Below are 23,809 nucleotides of genomic sequence, written 5' to 3'. Positions count from 1 at the left end.
TTAGCTCTGTAGGCCAAAAAAGTAACCATAAGACTCCAGTAGTTAAATCCATATCTTCTGAAGTGAATATGATAGGTGTGGGTGAGAAACCGATCAATATTTGTCATTTTTTGCTAGACAGCAGGGGCGATATGCAGAGATTGTGAATCACCAAAAACACAAGCAGAAGAATGTGAAGTTGATCTGTTTCTCTGTTTCTCATCCACACCTATCACATCGCTTCTGAAGATATTGATTTAACCACTGGATTCTTATGGATTATTTTATGCTGATTTATGTGATTTTGTTTAGCTTTAAAATGTTGCCACCCATTCACTTGCATTGTATGGACCTACAGAGCTGAGAAATTCTTCTAAAAATCTTCATTTGAGTTCAGCAGATGAAAGAAAGTCATACACATCTGGGGTGGCATGAGAATGAGTAAATAATGAGAATTGTAATTTTTGGGTGAACTATACCTTTAAGGCCTCTTGTCAGATCTGGATGAATTTGTCAATAAGAGAGGTTTGGAAACATTTCTAGTAATTATTACAATGAAAACGTGAAAATGATCCACAAGGATATTATATATAATGTTGAAATATAAACCAAAGCAAGATCATGCTTTATTAATGCATTCTTTCGCTATTTCATAGCTTTTAAAGTCCTGCGCGGAGTCTTATTTCAGTGTAGTTACAGTTTTCAGTGTCGAAAGAATTTAGATCATTAGATCTGTACAGCAGTACCTCCGCTCTCTAAATTCAGAGTACGCAGCCTGTGTAGGGCAACAACCCTGGTCACAAAACACTCGCTGTGTCTGAAACCGCCCCCTATCCACTATATAGTGCACTATTTCGAGTGTCCGCTATTTTGTAGGATTGTCTGAATTCTGAGTGAGCCACTCGTTCCTTACTTTTGTTCACTCATTATTACCCACAATGCACTCTAATTTCGAGTGTACATTTGATGTACACTTGACGACGGTTAATTGCCCACAATCCACCACGGGAAAGATGTACAATCTGGGAGTTTACTGCTTCCTTCACTCGTGCAATGTTTTCTTTCATGCTGAATGTATTAAATTACTTTTTGACAAATCATTACTTGATTAAAATAACATAATAACATATAGAGAGGCACAACATACAGATACATTTTAAAATGGGTTCTATGTTGGACCACTCAAACAAACAGAGTCATGAAAAAAACACCACAGGGCCATTGTGTTTGTCAGGGTAATCTTAAATTTGTAAGTTCAGTGACTTACTTAAAGTTGTATGGTGGGGGAAACTTGGATGGTAAAAAGTATGTCAACTTTTTTAAAAAAAAAATTACGTTACCTTAAAAAATCTCAGCTGTTAAACAAATGGTTGCAGGATGATCCTATCTATCACCATTGAGCCCTCCTCTGTCTGCACCAGGGAGACTGTCCCTGAAATTTAACATGACATCATTCTATAGCAACATTGTACTGTATTGTATTGTATCCCGGGCCTTTGTATTATATTCTGTTCTATTTTGTTAATATCCACCATGCATGTCTTTTAATTAACAGAGTCCTGTCTGTCTCAGGTTAAAGGGATTGCATCTGAGAAAGTGCGGTGGGCTGAAGCAGTGAATAACTTCAAGGATCAGGAGAGGACTCTTTGTCGGGAAGTGCTCCTCATTACGTCATTTGTTTCCTATCTGGGCTATTTCACAAAACGTTACCGACTTGAGCTGATGGAAAACACCTGGAGGCCCTACCTCAGCCAACTCAAGGTCCATTTACTGGTGCCTGTTTTTGCAGCAACTGAATCATTTACATTTACATTTATGCATTTGGCAGACGCTTTTATCCAAAGCGACATTGCATTTATTACAGGGACAATCCCCCTGGAGCAACCTGGAGTTAAGTGCCTTGCTCAAGGACACAATGGTGGTAGCTGTGGGGATCGGACCAGCAACCTTCTGATTACCAGTTATGTGTTTTAGCCCACTACACCACCACCACAGGATGTTTACACTAAACAGTGTACTTTGAAAGTGTAACTTACCAAGCTACTTACAATTTAAAGTTAAAGTCCAGTAAAGTTACACTTTACAAACATTTGTTAGCTACAGCACAAACTACTAATCAAAGATAGCTAAAAACAGCAGAGCTACTTAAGGGGAGATATCTTTTTTAAGTATAAAAGTATCCAATTCTATAATTTTATAATTTGTAAATTCATTGAATAATTCATTTCAATTAGGGTGACAGTGTTAAATTGGAACAGATGAATGTACATTAAATACAACAACAACAAAAACTAAAATACACTCTTATTTATAAATAACTGTGTGAAAACATAATTATGAACAGCAGCATTTTACTAAATATTTCCCCTTTTTTAATCACTCCATCATTTTGATATGCTACATTGCAAAAAGGTAACTTGTTACTGGAAAACATGCAGTATTTTGGACTATTCTGATCTACTTTCACGCTACTTCAAAATGTAGTTGTTAGTTGCTATTTTTAATTTGTTACTCCCCAATACTGACACTAAACATACAATAAATTATATAAATTAATACGCACTTTAGCTTTGGCTAGCCAGGACCTTTAGATTGAGCAAAAAGAGTAGAAAACTGTTTGTATGTCCCATTAATCATAAATTACAATTAATTAATTCCTTCTTAATCAGAATTTATTAATTCTAATTGGTTACTTATATTTTTCATTGTATTGATAATATGCTCATTTTAAGTCGAATAAAATCGATCAGTGCCCAACCGATTGAGCAACTCATCAACGCGAGGCATTGGGTATGCGTCAAATTTAGACACCGCGTTGACTTTTCTATAATCCACACAGAACCGTACAGACCCATCGCTCCTAGGAACTAGAACAACCGGACTGGACCAGTCACTGTGGGATTCCTCTATTACCCCCATATCGAGCATTGCATCCAATTCTTCCAGGACAATTTTCTTTTTGTGCTCGGGCAATCGGTAGGGACGGCTACGTACCACCACCTCCAGCTCAGTCTTGATGTGGTGCTGTATGAGGTTCGTACGACCTGGTAGAGGGGAAAACAAGTCTGCAAACTCCTTTTGCACCTTGGCAACCTCTGCGAGTTGATACGGTGAGAGGTGGTCTCTGCAAGTGACCTGGGTGAAATGACTGTTTTGTATTCACCTCTGGCCCGAGCTCCGCCCTCTCTGGGACTACCATAGCCAACGTCACAGGGACCGCCTCCCTCCACAATTTCAGGAGGTTGAGGTGATATATTTGATGTGCGCCTGGGTTTGCTTTACCTCATAATGGAGATCCCCCACTCGTCATGTGACCTCAAAGGGTCCTTGCCACTTGGCGAGTAATTTGGAGCTCAATGTGGGAAGTAATATGAGTACCTTATCTCCTGGTGCAAATTCCCACAGCCGAGTTCCCCTGTCATACAGTCGGCTCTGTCGTTCTTGAGCTTGGAGCAAATTCTCCTGTGTTAGTTGCCCCAAAGTGTAGAGTTTTGCTCTAAGATCAAAACGTATTGAATTTCATTCTTACTGTTTGAAGGTCCCTCCTCCCAAGTTTCGCGCATAACATCAAGCACGCCGCACGGGCGCCGTCCATATAGCAGCTTGAATGGGGAAAATCCCGCGGAGGCTTGCGGGACCTCTCGTACTGTGAATAACAGGGGATCGAGCCATTTGTCCCAATTTCTAGCATCCTCATGCACGAACTTACAAATCATATTTTTATAGGTTTTATTAAAACGCTCCACCATGCCGTCTGTTTGCGGATGGTAAACGCTGGTGTGGATTGATTTAATGCACAATAATTCATAAAGCTCGCATAGTGTCCATGACATAAAGTTTGTGCCCTGATCGGTGAGGATTTCTTTTGGAATCCCTACCTGAGAGATTATTTTGAAGAGTGCCTCCGCAACACTGCATGCTGAGATGTCGTGTTGCATAGTCCACTAGGATCAATACAAAGCGATGTCCGTGTGCTGACCGCTCTAATGGCCCGACAAGTTTTTCCCTGTGTCATTCCAATTCTCTCGAAGGGGACCTCGATCAGCGGAAGAGGGCGCAATGGCGCTTTTGGGGTGGCCGATGGATTCACTAGCTGGCATTCGTGGCATGCCGCACACCACCTGCGGTCATCGCCGCCAATGCCCGGCCAATAAAAACGGGCTATTAGGTGGTTCAGTGTTTTTCTTTCCCCTAGATGACCCGCCATGGGATTATCATGAGCCGCCTGGAACACCATTTCCCGACGGCTCCGCTGTATTAAGAGCTGGGTTGTATCTTCCTTTGTTTGAGCGTCCTGCATCACTCTATACAACCGCTCGATTATAATTGCGAAATAAGGATATGAAAGGGCGAGACCTGGCTGGAGTTGTTGACCATCGATCACTCTCACTTGGTCAAAGGCATGCTTTAGGGTTTCATCTCATGACTGCTCCAAAGGGAAATCCCCTTCAGGAAATCACCCGAGGACAGAAGGGGCTGCAGCCTCTCCACCCTCACATCATCCTTACATGGAGCAGACGAAGACGGCCCTGGCTCCGCCTCCCCTGCCAGAGCATTGCACATCTTACATCTCATTGCTTTAGTGCAGGACCCATCCATGCATATTCCCTTTAATACATTTCTAAATTCAGGCCAATTAGTCCCCAAACTCAGCGGATGGGTGAGGTTGGAACTAACCGCGGCCTCCACTCTATGTTTTGTTCCCCGAAATTTAATCACAAGTGTCACCACAAGGTAGTTGTGAATATCCCCATACACACACTTTACCCTCACCGTTTTAGCTGTGCCCAAAGCCTCGCGTTGAACCAAGCATTGGTGGATAGTGGTTTGATTACAACCCGTGTCCACCAATGCTTGGTGAGTAGCCCCTTGACACTTACCGGTATCCGGTACGCTCCGGCCCAATCGGGGTCAGCCTGTGGAGTGTCGGGGATCCGGACCACTGTTCCCAGCTCCATCACAGGGCATTGATCCCGGAAGTGTTCCGGATCCCTGCAACTTCAGCAGACTGGCCCAGGCACCTGTGTCGGTGGACACTTTCACCTGAGGGGGAGAGCAGTGGGGCACTGTTGCTGCTGTGGGCGATGCAACACCTTGCGGGCGGGGAACTGGCTTCGGTGTTGGGACTCCTCGCCTCCGCAGGGCAGGAACTTGCTCTGGGGAGAGAGCAAAGTGAGAGAGAATAGGGGAGGGGGAAGAGAACAGGGAAAACACAGGGGGAGGGGAGAGAAAGTGGGAGGGCTCTTGCGCCCTCTGGTACACCACCATATGGTCCTCCGCCAATCGAACAGCCTCCTCCAGTGATGCCAGGCGGTGGCACTGGACCCATTCCGCTGTTCCAATGGACATGCTGCTCCAATACTACCTGGTCGATTATTCCCTTGACGTCGCGATCCCCTGCCAGCAGCCATCTCCGGCAGGCGTCTCGGAGCCGTTGGGTGAAGGCAAACGGGCGGCCGGTCGTCTCCAACTTCATCAACCGGAAGAGCTGGCGATGCTGCCCCAGACTGCGGCCAACCCACTGCAGGATGGTCTTCTTCAGGTCCTCATAAGCCAGGAGGTTCGCTGCCGGCAGTTGTTGTGCTGCGAGCTGGGCTTCCCTGGACAGCAACGGGAGGAGCCTGGCCGCCTACTGATCACGTGGCCAGCTCCATATCTCAGCGGTCTGCTCGAATAAGTTGAGGAAGGCTTCCGGGTCAATATCGGCCCCCATCTTCAGAAGCGTGGGCGGGGGCATGGGGCTGTGTTTGTCCGGGGAGGTGGCTGGGGCTCTCTCCTTGCTGAGAAGGCTCCGGATCACATGCTGGTCCTCTGCTTGAGCCCGAAGGATCTCAAAGAACCGGCGATCTTGATCTTGCTGGAGCTCAAGCAGGGATTGTTGGTGGGACTGGTGTAAGCCAGCGAGGGATGTGAGGATCTCTGCCAATTGGGAGGACTCCATGAGGCATACTTCAAGATCCCGGGTTTCGGCACCAGTGTAACAGCTCACAAACAGAAGGGAAGAACACAGGGAAGCAGGTTTTTCCAGGCTCATGTAGGACTTTTAATCAGCCACTTCAATGCTTCACAACTTCACAAACTCGTCAGCTTCACAGGCACTAGTAACTTAAACACATCAGCTTCACAAACACAACAGATTAAACGTAGCAGCTTCAGGAGCACTGTGGCCTTCCTTGTGCCAGACTCTCTCTCTCTCTCTCTCTGCTGGTGGTGTGGCTTCTTATATACCACTCTCCCCATGCTCACTGGAATTAGAGACAGGTGTTACACATAATCTAGCTCAGGTGCAAGCGCCCTTAACACTTTCTCTCTCTCTGGACGGACGCTCGACCACGCCCCCGCTGCCACAGTATGCCACTACCGACTTGTTGTCAGTGCGAATCAGAATATGATGCCCCATCACCTCTGACTCGAATGCTTTTAGGGCTAAAATAACCGCCAACATCTCCAAGCGGTTGATGTGCCAGGTCTGTTTTACATTCGTCCATTCCCCAAATGCCGGGCAGCCGTCACATAATGCGCCCCAGCCTCTGTTGGACGCATCTGTAGTAACTACTTTGCATCTGGAAACCTGACCTAAGGTGACCCCAGGCCAGTAAAACTCAGATAGCAGATAGACAGTGGTTGGTGACTACAATGCGATGGTGCCCGCAGCACCATGCCCGTTGAGGAACTTGGCGGTTGAGCCAATGTGTAACAGACCAAGGGGAGGCTGCCATAAGTCTAAGGAGTTTCTGAAAGCATTTCAGAGGCAGAGACCTGTCCAATTTGAAACTCGTTGCCGTGCTGCATATCGAGTGTATTCTCTCAGCCGAGAGTGAAGCGCGCATTGTTACAGAGTTCAATCGCAACCCCAGGAAGTATATTTTCTGACTGGGAATTAATGAGCTCTTCCTCACATTGACCTGTTGGACAAGTGTATTCAAATGTGCGAGCAGTCTGTCCCTGTGCGAGTGTGCCACAGTCTCTGACTGTGCTAAAATGAGCCAGTCGTCTAGGTAATTGAGTATGCGCAGCCCTTCTGCTTTCAGGGGGGCTAAAGCTGCATCCACACATTTCGTGAATGTGCGCAGAGCAAGGGAAAGGCTGAACAGCAGGACTGTGAATTGATATGCCGTCTCCTCGAATGCGAACCTCAAGAAGCGTCTGTGATGAGGAACGATCGGGATATGAAAATAGGCATCTTTCAGATCTATTGAAACAAACCAGTTGTTCTGATGGATGTGTGCTATGATCTGCCTTTGTGTCAACATTTTGAACGGGCGCTTTGATAGTGCGTGATTCAGAAGCCTTAAGTCCAGAATTGGACACAACCCGCCGTCTTTCTTCGGGACAAGAAAATAAGGGCTGTAAAGGCCCTTTTGACGTTTGCTGAGCTCAACAGTTTCTATTGCCTGTACTGCTAGCAGGCTGTCGATTTCTGCACACAGAATGTGAGCGTTTTGAGATGACATTGTGGACAGCATCACGCCATTGAAGTGCAGCGGCCGTCTCGCAAATTGAAGTGTGTAACCGTGCTTTAGATTTGTTAACACACAATTTGATATGCTGGGAAGGGATTCCCATGCTTTTATTCGCTCGGACAGCGGGGATAGTGAGAACACTGAAGAGCTTAACACGGTGCCCGGCCCAGGGATGGGGCTGACGGTTTGTGGGATGTGTGTGGGTGTGTGAAGAGGAACATAGCTCTTTTCGTGAGTGTTTGTGTATTTTTTGTGTTTGTGTATTTTTCTTTTTTCGCACAAAAAAAATTTGCAAGCCTTTTTTCGACTTGCACATTTTTCATACACTTTATTGGCAAAGATGAACAATTGTGAACAATCTCCCAAACAGGAATGAAGGGAGGAGAGAACAGGGATTCTGTGCGAGTCCGCTTGGGGGCGGTGAACGACGCAGACTCCTCTTCACGCTGCTGAAGCCGTCAAGAATGATGTGGCTGATCAGAGGAATGTTTTCCCGATGGGCGGGGCCCTTGGCACGGTGGCTGTGGATAGTGGTGCTTCGGCCAAGGCTTTTTTGGGTGAATGGCCGGCTTAGATGGACCCTGAGGGGCCTGGGGAGTAGAGTGCTGCTGTTTCGGGGGGCGCTGTGTTGAAGCGGAGTGTGAATGGCTGGGTTGAGCAGTGGTACTGCCTCGTTTAGGCATGAAATGCTTCATAGCCTGCTGCTGTTTTTGGGCTGTCTGGAAGCGCTCCAATAGGGCTTCCACTGTGTTGTCGAAGAGACCAGCGGGGGATACCGGTGCATCAAGGAGGTCCGACTTGTCCCCATCGCACATGTCGGTCAGCGTCGGCCAAAGGTGACGGTCTTGGATGACCAGATTTCCCATGGAGCGCCCAATCTCTCCGGGGGTGGCCTTTGTTGCTCTTAGCGCCAAATCAGTCGCGACTCGAAGTTCTTTGAACATGATCGGGTCGGGACCGGATTCATCAATTTTTTAAAGAATTTTGGTCAGGTAAACCTGGAGCACTGCCATCGTGTGCAAGGCGGCACCAGCTTGCCCAGCTGTATTATAATTATATGTTGAAAAACATGGCCGCCATCGGCCAATCAAATTTCAGCAGCTATTACACAAGGTTAACAATGACCGATCGGAACAAAACTTGTTAGACCTATTTGACTTTTGGTCTGAGAGGGTTGTACAAAGTTGTTAAAAAATCGGCCACTAGGTGGTGCTATTACGATTTTTTTAGGTGTTAATGGTTGTATATAATGCAGTGTTGTGAAAAAACACAACACCATACTGTAACAGGAAAAAAAACATGAAAACAGCTTTAACTACGCAACAGTTAATTTGATTGAATTGATAATTCGGCCAATGAAGTTTGAGCATCTATTAGGCAAGGTTAATGGAGGCCGATCGGCACAAAACTCGGTGGGACTGTTCAACTCCTGGCCTAGAGGTCTGTGAGAAATTTGAAAGAAATCGGCCAATGGATTTCCCTAATGAGTTTTACGCCTCTGTAATCACGTGGTGTTTCACACATACACACAATGGCAATACACCCAATTCAAAGGCTACATCCTTCGAAGGACCCGGACTTCAAAGGCCATGCCTTGGAAGGCCACGAAGGTCAGACTGAGCATTGTTAATTGGGACAGTCTAGCCTACGGAGAACTGTTCTTGTCGCCTAACAACTGTGACAGCTGCCGAGTGACTGTAATGTTTGTACTGGACTTTTTTGAAAGTCTAAATATTTTCACCATGGTCTGTTTCTGTATATAATAAAGAGTATAAACTATATATAATTGCATCTTAGTAAGATATAAGTCAACATTTGAACCACTTTAAAGTTTTCTTTTTTTTTTACATTTGTATCATTAGATATTTGAGTAAGTTGAAACCCAATACTTACGTTTAAAAGTGTAATTCGGCAATTTCTCTCCAAAAAATCCTGTCGTCACTGGTGCGCAATGAATTGTGGGGTAGGCAAGGCCACGAAGGATCCATCTGTTGTATCCTTCATTTCATGGGAAACAAAGGATGTATTTGGAAGCAGCATTTGAAGGAGCCTTTGAATTGGGACAGCCTTTGTCGCGCAGCAGTGACGCAATCGGCCTTCGAATGCGACCTTTGAAGGATGCAGCCTCTGAATTGGGACGCAGCTATAATTCATAGCATTTGTTATATCTCCTCATACTGAACAACTTTGCCTCAAAAACCGCCTGTAAGGGGGTTCAGTGGAAAGGAGGAGGCGAGAACCAGCTTGACAACTTAAATAATAATTTAATAAACAACTTAAACAAACACACAACCAAAAACCACACAGTACAGCTGTCTGTCATTCTCTCTCTCTCGAACTGTCGTCCCCGGCTGCCTTTATCCCTCGCACGCCCCATCAGGCTGATTGGGGACAGGGTGTGTCTCATTCCAGCCCGGCCCCGCCCTCCTCGGCTCTACACTACCGCTGTCAATCAAATCGTTCATTAAATATTCACAGTTATGTAAAAAAACCTACTTTTGTGAACTAGTCCTAGGTTTTTTGCTCAACCTCAATAAAACCAATGCAGTACAATTGTCTGGACTCTCTAGGTCAATAATTATATATATAAAAAAGAAATGTTGACTTTACCTTTTGGGTAGCGATAACAGTCAGCACTAAGCGCTTGAACCCCTAATAAAAATCTTAACAATTACAGTAGGGTTTCAGCTCTAAGTGTTTGAACCCCTAATAAAAATCGTAACAATTACAATAGGGTTTCAGTGCTAAACGCTTGATACCCTAATAATACAAATCTTAACAATTACAATAGGGTTTCAGCGCTAAGCGCTTGAACCCCTAAAAAAAGATTTCCTGGAAGAGAAATACTGTAAATTTAAATGCGTGCCTGCCAAAAATGTATTTTGTCAACTTTTAGGAGTGCACTAGCTATTGATTGCCTCAAAGCTTATGGGCATCAACTAAAAGCCACAAAATTCAAATCTGGATTTCATGGGGTGTTTAAAACTTCACTTGCATGATCAAATCAAATCACCTTATTGTCACTCAACCATATACACAAGTGCAACAGCGGGTGAAAGTCTCGGGTGCAGTTCCAAGCAACATAGCAGTCATGACAGTGATGAGACATATACCAATTTACAATAAACATCAGATTTACACAACACAATTTACACATCTAATATACACATAATTACAAACAACACAATATACAAATAATAATATACAATGTACAGTATACAGTATACAATACACATGTAGGGCTTTACTGGTTGTTTAGATCAGTGTTACTATCAGAAATAATTGGTAATTATTTCTGTAGTTATTAATCAATATTTAAATTAATTAATTGGATCTAACTCATTAAAACCTCATATGGGACTCCAGTAAATGTAGTGTGCTACGTTTAGGAGCAAGTTTGGTTATTAGCAATAATTAAAAATTATCAAAGATAATTATTAATTACAAAAATCAATAGAACATTGATGAGAATCAATGTTAGCTTTTTTTTAATCCTTTAAAATCAACACTTATCAAAGATAATCGTTAATTGTTAACATCGATGAAACATTAATTACAATTAACACTAGCTTATTGATCATTCAAATTCAATCAAAGATAATTATCAATTATCAAAAATCAATAGAATATTAATAAGAATTAACATTGACGGGGCACCACCCTGAAATCAGGGACTAATAACCGAATATTAAAACAGTCTCAATATTAGATTGTTTTCTTAGGAAAATCGACATCCGAAGAATATCGATTTTCGGGAAAAAAAAACAATGAATGAAGGTTTGAATCCGAGCACTGACATCCCGTCAGCACGACACAGGCGTATGCAAAACAAACCAAAACACTTCTCTTTGTAATATAAACAAAAGTTTATTTATGCAGTAATATCAATTAATAATTAATACAATGCAGTCAATAAACTTCCGACTTACAACTACAAACTAAACAGTGACATGATTAGATATGGAAATAAAAATAATCCTATAACACATAAGGTGTGTGTGTTTTACTTCCTTAAGCCACGAGGTTGCACCGGAGAGCAGCAAAAAGCTACGTCTGTATTCGGTGAACTAAGTCGCTGGAAGCCACTTTGGAAGCATTTCAGAATTATTTGAAGTCCTGATGATGTCATGTTTGAGGGACGTTCTGTGGTGTGCCTCATCCAATAGGAGTTGAGAGCTCGATCCTTTAGAGGGCAAGGCTTCATGGATCTGTAGTCTGTTTTGGACTCCCTTTGTTTGATTTTGGCGCGATTTTTATCAGTACAACATCTGACTTAGAAGGAGGGGGCTTGAGGAATGTTTTTTATGACTGTTAGGCCTGCCTTTGTCTTCTATCTGAATACATGAGGCCCAACATACACAATATAGAATACACAGTATACAATAAAAATAATATATGCAGTAAGGTTGTATAGTGGTTGTATTGACATTCAGGTTGTCAGTTGATAGTCCAGTGTGAGATTAATAAAGTGCAGTGCTGATATACTGTATGTTGATCGTGAGCGATCAAGAGTTCAAAAGTCTGATTGCTTGGGGGAAGAAGCTGTCATGAAGTTGGCTGGTGCGAGTCCTGATGCTGCAATACCACCTGCCTGATGGTAGCAGTGAGAGCAGCCCATGGCTTGGGTGGCTGGAGTCTCTGATGGTCCTCTGAGCTTTTTTCACACATCACCTCCGATGATGTGTCTGGCAGTTCGCACCACCCTTTGCAGGGCTTTGCGGTTGAGGGTGGTGCTGTTGTTGTACCAGGCAGTGATGCAGCCAGTCAGGATGCTCTCTACAGTGCTGGTGTAGAACCGTGTGAGGATGCGGTGGTTCATTCCAAACTTCCTCAGTCGTCTCAGGAAGAAGAGGCACTGGTGAGCCTTCTTCACAATGGCCTTAGTGTGGATGGACCATGTGAGTTCCTCAGTGATGTGGACACTGAGGAACTTGAAGCTGCTGACTCTCTCCACCGGTGCTCCATTGATGGTGATGGGGCTGTGTTCTCTATCTTTTCTCCTATAGTCCACCACAAGATCCTTGGTCTTACTGATGCTGAGGGAGAGGTTGTGCTCCTGGCACTAGCATGTCAGAGTGTGCACCTCCTCTCTATAGGCTGTTTCATCATTGTCAGTGATCAGACCTGCCACCGTTGTATCATCAGTGAACTTGATTATGGCATTGGAGCTATGTGTTGCCACACAGTCATGTGTGTACTGGGAATAAAGGAGTGGGCTGAGAACACAGCCCTGTGGGGTCCAGTGTTGAGGGTCAGTGGTGGGGAGATGTTACTGCCCATTCTGACCACCTGGCGTCTGCCTGACAGGAAATCCAGGATCCAGCTGCACAGCTATGGTTTTAAATGCTGAGCTGTAGTCTACAAACAGCATTCTCACATATGTGTTCCTTTTTTCCAAGTGGGAACGAGCAGTGTGTATTGTAACTGCAATGGCATCATCAGTGGAGTGGTTGCTTCTGTAAGCAAACTGTAGTGGGTCCAGTGAGGTTGCAGCACAGAGCAGATGTGGTCTCTGATAAGCTTTTCAAAGAACTTGCTGATGATGGGAGTTAGGGCAACAGGACACCAGTCATTTAGGGAAGTTATCTTTGACTGTTTTGGTATGGGCACAATGGTGGATGTCTTAAAGCATATAGGAACCACAGACAGGGAGAGGGATATATTGAAACTGTCCATTAAAACACCCGCTAGTTGATCCGCGCATGCTCTGAGAGCATGGCCCGGAATGCCATCTGGACCCGCAGCTTTGCGAATATTCACCTGTTTGAGAGATCAGGTTATATTCGCAACAGAGACAGTGAGTGAACAAACCTCTGCTCTGCTGAGATGTTTTTTTTTCCTCAAAACGAACACAAAATGTGTTTAGCTCACCCGGAAGAAAGGCGGTGGTGTTCACAGTGGAGTGATTAGTTGCTTTGAAGCCTGTGATTATGTTAATTCCCTGCCACATACTTCTCGTGTTGGTGGTGTTGAACTGTGCATGATGGTTCTTCTGAAGCATTTTTGTTTAATCCACAATAGCTACATAAAGACTGGAGACAAGGAGTGCGAGTACAACCCTTCACACCAATCCTTCACACCAAGTTGGCAAACCCTCATAATCAACCCGAGCTTCAGGCTCAGTGCATGCTGGTGAACTTCATAGTGACACGGGACGGCCTGGAGGACTAAATCCTGGCGGCCGTGGTCAGCATGGAAAGACCCGACCTGGAGGAGCTCAAGGTATTAGCATAGCTCACATTCAGTCTCCTTTCAGGCATATTTCAGTTAGACTGATGGAATAATATGCTCCCTCATTTTAAACATTCTCTGAGGAACATCACAGGCTGGCTTTCATTAAAGACAGGGACAAGCTCTTTTGATGTTAGATCATTCCCTCCACACTTAATTGCCACCTAATTGGAGGGCATTTGAAAGGTGTTTTCGAGCTTAATTGGATTCATCAGTTTCTTAGGTCTAGACTGGCTGAACCCAAAGATAATTGGTCATCATTCAGTGACAGACAGCATGATCAATCACAATATAAATTAAAATATGTAATCATAAAGGAAGCACCTCATGCTTGTCCCCAGGGTTCTACTTTGTGTTCTGATCTTTGCTTACAAAAGGTTAATGAATGGTTCACTTTTTGCACTTTCACATATAATTAGCATAGTCTTTCCACACCTAATGTGGAATTTTGATGTGAACTATTAGAAACACAAATGTAAATATATGTAATTATTGATGATATATTAGCAGTACATGTAGGTAGTGAAAATAAAATGGTCAAGAAAGAATTTGTGTCTTGTATATCACATTTCCTATTTCCATAGAATAAGGCCATTTACCAATGGCACAGTTAAGACAGCATATTCTGACAACTTGTCACCAGTTCATTAAGATCTTTCTTGTTTTTTTCCTTGCTTTACTTCATTTCCATATTTCTAAGCTAAACCTGAAGGCTTTCAACTGTGAATGAATTACAACAAACTGAAGAAGTGTTTTTAATAACTGACAGGAAGAAAATGTGCTTATTTCAAGATGTGCATCCCTTCAGCGGCATTTGCCATAAAATGTAAATGTTACTTAATGAAGCTTAATTAATCAGCGCTTCGTATCTGAGATCCTAAAGAACTCTCTTATCATCTTAATTAATTTTGAAAGTTATAAGAAAACCATGTCAATCCCCAACACCTGCCTTGACATCGAAAGAATTTAGTGGTTTGTATTTAATGTTAGTTACACTTTGCCCTGTGTTTACTTAGATCTTATGCAACCACACCACAGAGATTGTTTTTTTTTTTTTTGTTTTTTTTTTCTGGTTTGTTTAGATTCCGTTGTTGTATTTTACATCACAGAATAACAAAATAATTGCTGTGAGCAAAGTTGTGCATTTTTTTATATTATTACTGCTTGCCAGTGTGTGGAGGGCATTATATCAAGTAAATGCCACTGTGATCCGTGGAGATCCGCACTATTGTTAGGCATCAGTCTTGGCTAATAAGCAGGAGAATTCTTCTCTTCCAAAATTATCTTAACCAACATCACTTTTTTGTTGCGTAATTACTTGCATGACATTGTAAATCTACCATCTACGTTCGGCTGGCAAGTTAATTGTTTGTTTTCTAGATACTGGGTAATTGGATTCACAAGATGCCAGTGGGAATTTAATCATTAATAACTGACTCATAAGGATTGAATAGTTTAACGTACTTATTTTCTTCTTTCTGATAAGAGGTCAGACGGCAAGGTCCAGATCGTTGAACTGCCTGTTTGTCTTTCTTTTTTTCTTTTTTTTTTTTTTTGCAGTGCTGTTTGATGTTGCTGTTGACAGAATGCTGATAAAAGGCACGATTGGTCACTGCCTGAGCTACATTTTGAAATAAGGGAAAGTTCACCCAAAAATGGAAATTCTGTCATCATTTATGGCCCCTCATGCTTCCGTGGATAGTCAGGATATTGGTCTAATCCACCATTTACTTGCATAATGTTTTCATACAATAAAAATGAATGGTGTCTGGTGGCTCTCCTTCTGCCTAACACCTCCTTTTGAACAACATGATGGTGAGTGAATGACAACAGAACTGACATTCTGGGTGAACTATCCCTTTAAAGCAGGGGTTCTTAAACTTTCTTGGCCCAGGACCCAAAATTAGAAATTTTGTGTTTACCTGGGACCCACACTTACAAAACCATGCAATATGCTGTATTTGCTATATCCTTTAATTTATCAACTTTTTTATAACTAAAACAATTGTGATTTAGACAGACTCGAACATCACAATCTCAAGCTGTAGAAATAAATAATACAAATATGATGATATTGATCAAGTCAGTTACATCCAGTTTGAAGTGGACAGCATCATATTTTGTAACTCCTTCAGACATGTACCTTGACAATCATAGTTCTGCCAAAAATACCATAGTTACTACAGGTATTGTTAACCTCTGGTGGGTCAATTTTGACCCACTTGAGCACTCCTTTACATTTACTGCATGATTAAATGGTGAATTATTAAGTTATCTTGAAAACCAATACACACACACACACACACACACACACACACACACACACACACACACACACACACACATATATATATATATATATATATATATATATATATATATATATATATATACAGTTGTGCTCAAAATTTTGCACAACCTTGGAGAATTGGTAACATATGTACCATTTTTAAAGAAACATGAGTGAGCAGGCAAAACACATTTCTTTTATTTCTTATGGGATTCATATTCAACTGTAGGTTATAACAGAATGGCACCTTCATAAAACAAAACATGGCAACAATGAAATAATTTTTATGACCCCTGTTCAAATGTCTGCATACCCTTAGTTCTTAGTACTGTGTATTGCCCCTTTTAGCATCAATGAGAGCATGCAGTCTTTTGTAATAGTTGTCTATGAGGCCCCAAATTCTTGCAGGTGGTATAGCTGCCCATTCGTCTTGGCAAAATGCCTCCAGGTCATGCAAAGTCTTTGGTCGTCTTGTATGAACCGCATGTTTGAGATCTCCCCAGAGTGGCTCGATGATATTAAGGTCAGGAGACTGTGATGGCCACTCCAGAACCTTCACCTTTTTCTGCTGTAACCATTGCAGGGTCAACTTGGCCTTGTGCTTATGGTCATTGTCATGCTGGAAAGTCCAAGAGCGTCCCATGCGCAGCTTTCGTGCAGAAGAATGCAAATTGTCTGTCAGTATTTTCTGATAACATGCTGCATTCATCTTGCCATCAATTTTCACAAGATTTCCCGTGCCTTCAGAGCTCACACACCCCCAAACATCAGTGAGCCACCACCATGCTTCACAGTGGGGATGGTATTCTTTTCACTATAGGCCTTGTTGACCCCTCTCCAAACATAACGCTTATGGTTGTGACCATAAAGCTCTATTTTGGTCTCGTCACTCCAAATTACAGTGTGCCAGAAGCTGTGAGGCATGTCAAGGTGTGGTCGGGCATATTGTAACCAGGCTTTTTTGTGGCATTGGCTTCTTTCTGGCAACTCGACCATGCAGCTTATTTTTGTTCAAGTATTGTCATATTGTACTCCTTGAAACAACCGTCTTTTTCCAGAGCAGCCTGTATTTCTCCTGAGGTTACCTGTGGGCTTTTATTTGTATCCCGAACAATTCTTCTGGCAGTTGTGGCTGAAATCTTTCTTGGTCTACCTGACCTTGGCTTGGTATCAAGAGATCCCCAAATTTTCCACTTCTTAATAAGTGATTGAACAGTACTGACTGGCATTTTCAAGGCTTTGGATATCTTTTTATATCCTTTTCCATCTTTATAAAGTTCCATTACCTTGTTACGCAGGTCTTTTGACAGTTCTTTTCTGCTCCCCATGGCTCAGTATCTAGCCTGCCCAGTGCATCCACATGAGAGCTAACAATCTCATTGACTATTTATACACAGACACTAATTGCAATTTTAAAAGCCACAGGTGTGGGAAATTAAACTTTAATTGTCATTTAAACCTGTGTGTGTCACCTTGTGTGTCTGTAACAAGGCCAAACATTCAAGGGTATGTAAACTTTTGATCAGGGCCATTTGGGTGATTTCTGTTATCATTATGATTTAAAAAGGAGCCAAACAACTATGTGATAATAAATGGCTTCATATGATCACTATCCTTAAATAAAAGACATATTTTCAAAATCAATGGCAAAATTTCACAATTTCTGCCAGGGTATGCAAACTTTTGAGCACAACTGTATATATATATATATATATATATATATATATATATATATATATATATATATATATATATATATATATATATATATTTTCCTTCTGCAAATAGAATAGAATAGAATAGAATAACATGTAGCCCTGCAACAGAACATAGAGACCCCCACTGAACATCGAGTCAGTCTGGGATTACATGAAGAGACAGAAGCAATTGAGACAGCCTAAATATATAGAAGAACTGTGGTGAATTCTCCAAGAAGCTTGGAACATCCTAGGTGTCCCTAGGAGAATTGGTGCTGTTTTGAAGGCAAAGTTGGTCACACCAAATATTGATTTAGCTTTTTTTATGTTTACTAGACTTTGGATGATGTTAATTGAAAAATGAAAACTAATTATGGCACTATTTTTGAAGAAATCCTCACTATGCAATATTTTCATTTTTAAAGCATTTGCACAGTACAATACAGTACTAATCATTTATGTTTCCTGTGTGTGCAATGCATAGCGTATACGGCTGTCACATGACAAAAGAACGAACGACTCGCACCAAAAGAGTTGAAAGGTGAACTAATCATTTCTGTTTCCTGTACAGCGCCTATGCGGTTTTCATGTAACAAACGAACGGAGGTTGCGCTATGCACATGCTCGGTCAACACAAAATGAACGAGTCACTCTCTGAGACTACTCGTTCTTCTGATTCACATAAAAGAGGAGATGTCTTATGAGCGACTTAAAACTTTGAACTTGCCCACATAACGCTTTTTTGGTGCTCCTCGCTCTTTCTCATACATTATCGTATTTCTGTTTGGCGAGTGTGCACGGTAACAGCGATGTATCGTGATGCCAAGTAGAGTGACCCATTTGCTGCATCAACTCCGCCTTTGAGGGCGCCTCCGCCTCGCTTGATATCGCAGTGAGAGAACGAGTCTATCAAATGATATTGTGGAAAACACCCAAAAAACAGTCATGGCCAGCACAACAGTGTGGAAGAGTGCACTGAATAGAGTGCAGTTGCTCTTAGGAATCTCTGTTACTCTTACTAAGGAAATAATTACACATACACCAATCAGCCACAACATTAAAACCACCTGCCTAATATTGTATAGGACCCCCTCGTGGGCCAAAACAGCGCCAACCTGCATCTCAGAATAGCATTCTGAGATGATATTCTTCTCACCACAGTTGTACAGAGTGATTATCTGAGTTACTGTAGACTTTGTCAGTTCGAACCAGTCTGGCTCCCAATCCCAGGAGATCAGCAGTTACAGAAATACTCAAAGCAGCCTGTCTGGCACCAACAAACATCCATGCGATTATCTAATCAGCCAATCGTGTGGCAGCAGTGCAGTGCATAAAATCATGCAGATACGGGTCAGGAGCTTCAGTTAATGTTCACATCAACCATCAGAATGGGGAAAAAATGTGATCTCAGTGATTTGGACCATGGCATGATTCTTGGTGCCAGATGGGCTGGTTTGAGTATTTCTGTAACTGCTGATCTCCTGGGATTTTCACTCACAACAGTCTCTAGAATTTACTCAGAATGGTGCCAAAAACAAAAAACATCCAATGAGCAACAGTTCTGCGGACAGAAATGCCTTGTTGATGAGAGAGGTCAACAGAGCATGGCCAGACTGGTTTGAACTGACAAAGTCTACGGTAACTCAGATAACCGCTCTGTACAATTGTGGTGAGAAGAATATAATCTCAGAATGCTGCAGAGATGCGGGTTGGCACTAGTGATGGGAAGATCGGATCATTTTACTGACTTCAATCTTTGAGTCTCGTTCAGCAAAATAAACAAATCTTTTTTCATGTCATTTAGTTCATTTGAGCAGAATTAAATTAAAATGTTACATATTCAATAGCCAAATGCCCCCAACACGTCTACTTATGCAAACTTTGATTATAGTCCCAATAAGGAAAAATGTATAATGCAGCCAAGGACAAATTATGAGAAACAAATGATTAGTTCACATCTGGATTGAATCTTCTTGTCTGAATCGTTCGTTCTTTTGTCACATGACAGCCGTATGTGCATAGCGTATACGGCTGTCACGTGACAAAAGAATGAACGACTCGGACCAGAAGACTCGAGAGGTGAAGTAATAATTTCTGTTTCCTGTGTGTGCAATGCAAAGCGTATACGGCTGTCACGTGACAAAAGAACAAACGACTCACACCAAAAGAGTTGAAAGGTGAACTAATCATTTCTGTTTCCTGTACAGCGCCTATGCGGTTTTCATGCAACAAACGAACGGAGGTTGCGCTATGCACATGCTCGGTCAACACAAAATGAACGAATCACTCTCTGAGACTACTCGTTCTTCTGAGTCACATAAAAGATTCATTCAAAATGAACGACTCGTTCATGAATGACCCATCACTAGTTAGCGCTGTTTTGGTGGCATGAGGGGGACCTACACAATAGTAGGCAGGTGGTTTTAATGTTGTGGCTGATCGGTGTATATCAAAATACATCATGACCCAACATGTATGGCTTTGTGACCTAATTTGGGTCGCAACCCATAGGCCACGTTCACACAGCAGCAGAATACAGTTGTCAAACCTGTTTTGAGTGCTTAATACAGTTACGTTCACACACAGGATGGTTATTTACAGGTGTGATAAACACATTCTCTAACCGAACTGACACCCGCAAATTTTCAGGTCTCACAACTGCATTCTCGGCAAACCTGTGCTTTGTGAACAGAACTGCACTGGACAACTAATTGTTAGTTACGTCATGTAAAGTGAGAGACATGCTGCACTGTACATGCATGTGTCTTATGTGTTTTATGTGGGGTTTTATTAACTTACAGAGACAGAGAAATAAGCTGCTTGTCATCCGAAGATTCAGCTGCTGTCTTCCACCGGCTGCTCATGGGCGCGAGCCGTGCGACACAAAAGCTGCACTCTGCATGTGGTTATAAAGCATTAAAAGCCACTGTCGGTTAATTATGATCTGATGAATGAACTCACGCCTCGATTGGACTCGTTTATTTAATAACGCCGCAGCAATTGTGATAAGACATGCTGGTGTTATGGACGACTCCATCTTTTAGTCACTGTCACTATGGTTACAGCTGTTAGAATACAGTTGTGACTTGGTTGTTCGTTCATACAGACAGTATTCGAACTGCTACTATAGGCTATTGTATGAATGGAACCTTTCAAGACTCACACCTGTAAGTGAATACGGTGGTCGATCCCATACACTGACTGTGTGTGCATTGCCATATTTTTTGAAACACTACTTTAAAGCAATAAGCCACAAGAGCCTAAGAGTAATTTTTACCATGGGTTAGGGATGTTCTTAGGTATGATGCATTGCAGAGTCATGTGGCTTATTGCTTTTTTTAACTGGCGGCAAGAGCAATTTTAGACCAATAAGACACCAATGAAAAAGGGGGTTGGGGGCATCTACATGTTTCCATTGATCATTGTATAAATAATGGGGCGGTTGTACTTGCTTGTTTTGATTATTGGGGGGTTACCTCCCCCCCATCCCTCCTGGAAACTACTACCCTGCTTAAAATTAATAGTTATTCCACAAAGTAGTATAATTTACTTCCCTAACTGTTGGAATTAGCAATTGCCAAACAATGTATCAATTTATTTTTTTTATTTATTTTTTTTATATATATTTTTTTTAATGACAGATTTAGTGGAGAAGAGACAGGGAATGACAGTGGAGAAAAGTGGGATTGGGATCGGGAAAAGACCTCATGAGCCGGCACTCGAACTCAGGTCGAGATGATCCATTTTATAATATAACTTTTTGTCCACCAAGATTTTCCTTTGGGTTGTCTACCTTACGCTTTCATTTTCACAAACTAACCTCTTTGAGTATGTATTTCGTCTTGACAGTTCAATATGCCACGCTTGAGATTTCATATTGTTGAAATATTTTGTGATGACAAGCCAAATAGATGTTTGACTGTGGTGTGTGATTTGACTGCCTTTTATAGTCCAGAACATTGCCATGGCTGTGTGTGCCTCACATGTGTGTTTGTGTGAGCATGTGAATGCGTGTACGTGTGTGTATTCATTTCTTTATCAAAACGTGGGAAATGGATCCAACAGCATTGACAATCCTATCACACTTCAGTGGTTGCGGTTTGATGTCTTTGGCCAAGAGGAAGTTTGTTAATCAGCCCAGAGACTACCTTCATGTCTCTTGCTGGCAGATGCTGAATATATTGATCTCTGCAGCCTTCCACATGCCCTCTAATGTCCGTGGCTCTCTACAGTCTTTTGGCCTGTGGGTCTTGTTTTTATGAATCATCATAGGTCTGCACAGCTTTTAACACATGCCTCTTTTTGTATTTTACTTTGTAGTCGAATCTTACAAAGCAGCAGAACGGCTTCAAAATCACTCTGAAAACTCTGGAGGACAACCTACTCTCACGCCTGTCCTCTGCTTCTGGAAACTTCCCTGGAGACATAGAGCTGGTGGAGAGCTTGGAAATAACCAAAAGAACAGCGGCAGATATTGAAGAGAAGGTGCAGTATTGGTGTTTCAGCACCTTGGACAGCACCTGTTGTGTCGTCAGACAAAGAGAAGCTTACTTAATGTTTTGTTAAACGCGAAAGTTGTAATTTCTACACCACTAGGGTCACTGCACGGAATTGTAAAAATAACTTCCTGAAGGAAACATAAGTGCTTGCAAGGCAGCAAAATAATCATGTTAATGTTTTAGTAAGCTTAATTTTTAGGTTTTGATTCTGTGTTTAAGTAAAATATTGCATCAAAGCCACTTTGCCATTGCCATTAGACTCAGCGCACATCATGTTTTTAGTTGGCTGTGCACAATGAACCCTTTTCACAGTTATGACACGTTTCCGCATTATTTAGCAGCGTAAAAAAGCAAACTTTTTTATATTTGCCATTTTTTTTATTATTATTTAGTGTACATTTATAACATTATTCTTTTTATTATATTACCCTGGAATTAGTTTTAAAAAACGAGTCACCACACATGCAGTGAGACTTCTAACACTGTTAGAGAGTGACATTATTTTTTCAGTGCAGTAAAGTTAGTTTGATATTTGACATTCGTTTGACATTCGCGACAATACCCATTAAACTCTCCGTGCAAATCACGTTTTCAAGCCAAACCAACTTGGACATGCATGAATAAGTTTTCTTTGCCTAGCACAAAGCTGAATTTTAAAAGATATCCCTTTCATGACACAAGGCTCTGTTTGTGGAATTTACATTCTATATGTTTTCAAATAAATATAGTAATGTAAATGTTTGTAATAATCTAATTCCATTACACCCAATGACAGTTTGACCTAGAGACATGAAACCAACTGTAAAACACTCAGAATATTATTCTTCATATAGAACAAGACTTGTTTTTGGGATTAAATGTTCAATACTTTTTATACAGATTCAAGTATCCCTATAAATCTATTAAACTCAATGACTATATAATTATAATATCTGTATAAAAATTACTGAACATATACTCCCAAATACAAGCCTTGTGCTATATAAAGAATAATATTCTGAGTGTTTTGCAGTTGGTTTTATGTCTCTAGGTCAAACGGTCATTGAGAATTAGAATATTACAAACATTTACACTACTATATTTATTTGATAACATATAGAATGTCAGTTCCACAAACAGAGCCTTGTGTCATGAAAGGGATATTTTTAAGAACATTTCATATTTGTTGTGATGTCATAATATCAAATGGTTAAACTGTTTAATTGATTTATAAACTCATATTGTGCTGTGATAATGATTTTGGTAGCCTACCTGCCATCAGATCCCAATATCAACTAAATAAGCTGTTTGTAACGTTATATTTCTGTCTTTAAGCCCAAGATCTTTGTTTCTTTTACTAAAATTTTTTCATTAAGTGATTTGTTGTCAGATTGAATAATGCACTGGATTAATTTGTTAATTTGCATGTCAGATTTGAGATTGGAGTCTGAGCTGACACACAAAACAGTGCAGAAACACCTCACTCAAGCGGTCAGTGTGGTCAGATAACGTTAACAACTTTAACGTTCAGATCTGGGCTGCAAATCGCAAAAGCATTGTAAGCTTAAATAGGTTGTAGAAACCATTGGTGACAATACTTTCTACAATCTACTTACGACGAAGTCGAAGTATACAACGCTTTTGGGAAACGCAGCTGTACAGCTGATAATG

General features: G+C 41.7%; 1 pseudogene; it reads left to right on the top strand.

The window, feature by feature from the left end:
- Positions 1–23,809, top strand: part of LOC127427203 (dynein axonemal heavy chain 9-like) — a 272,019-nt pseudogene that overhangs the window by 148,808 nt on the left and 99,402 nt on the right.

This window comes from Myxocyprinus asiaticus, chromosome 36 (genome assembly GCF_019703515.2).
Source record: "Myxocyprinus asiaticus isolate MX2 ecotype Aquarium Trade chromosome 36, UBuf_Myxa_2, whole genome shotgun sequence".
Classification (NCBI taxonomy): domain Eukaryota; kingdom Metazoa; phylum Chordata; class Actinopteri; order Cypriniformes; family Catostomidae; genus Myxocyprinus; species Myxocyprinus asiaticus.
Note: the sequence above shows the minus strand (reverse complement) of the source record. Positions and strands in the feature narration are given on the sequence as shown.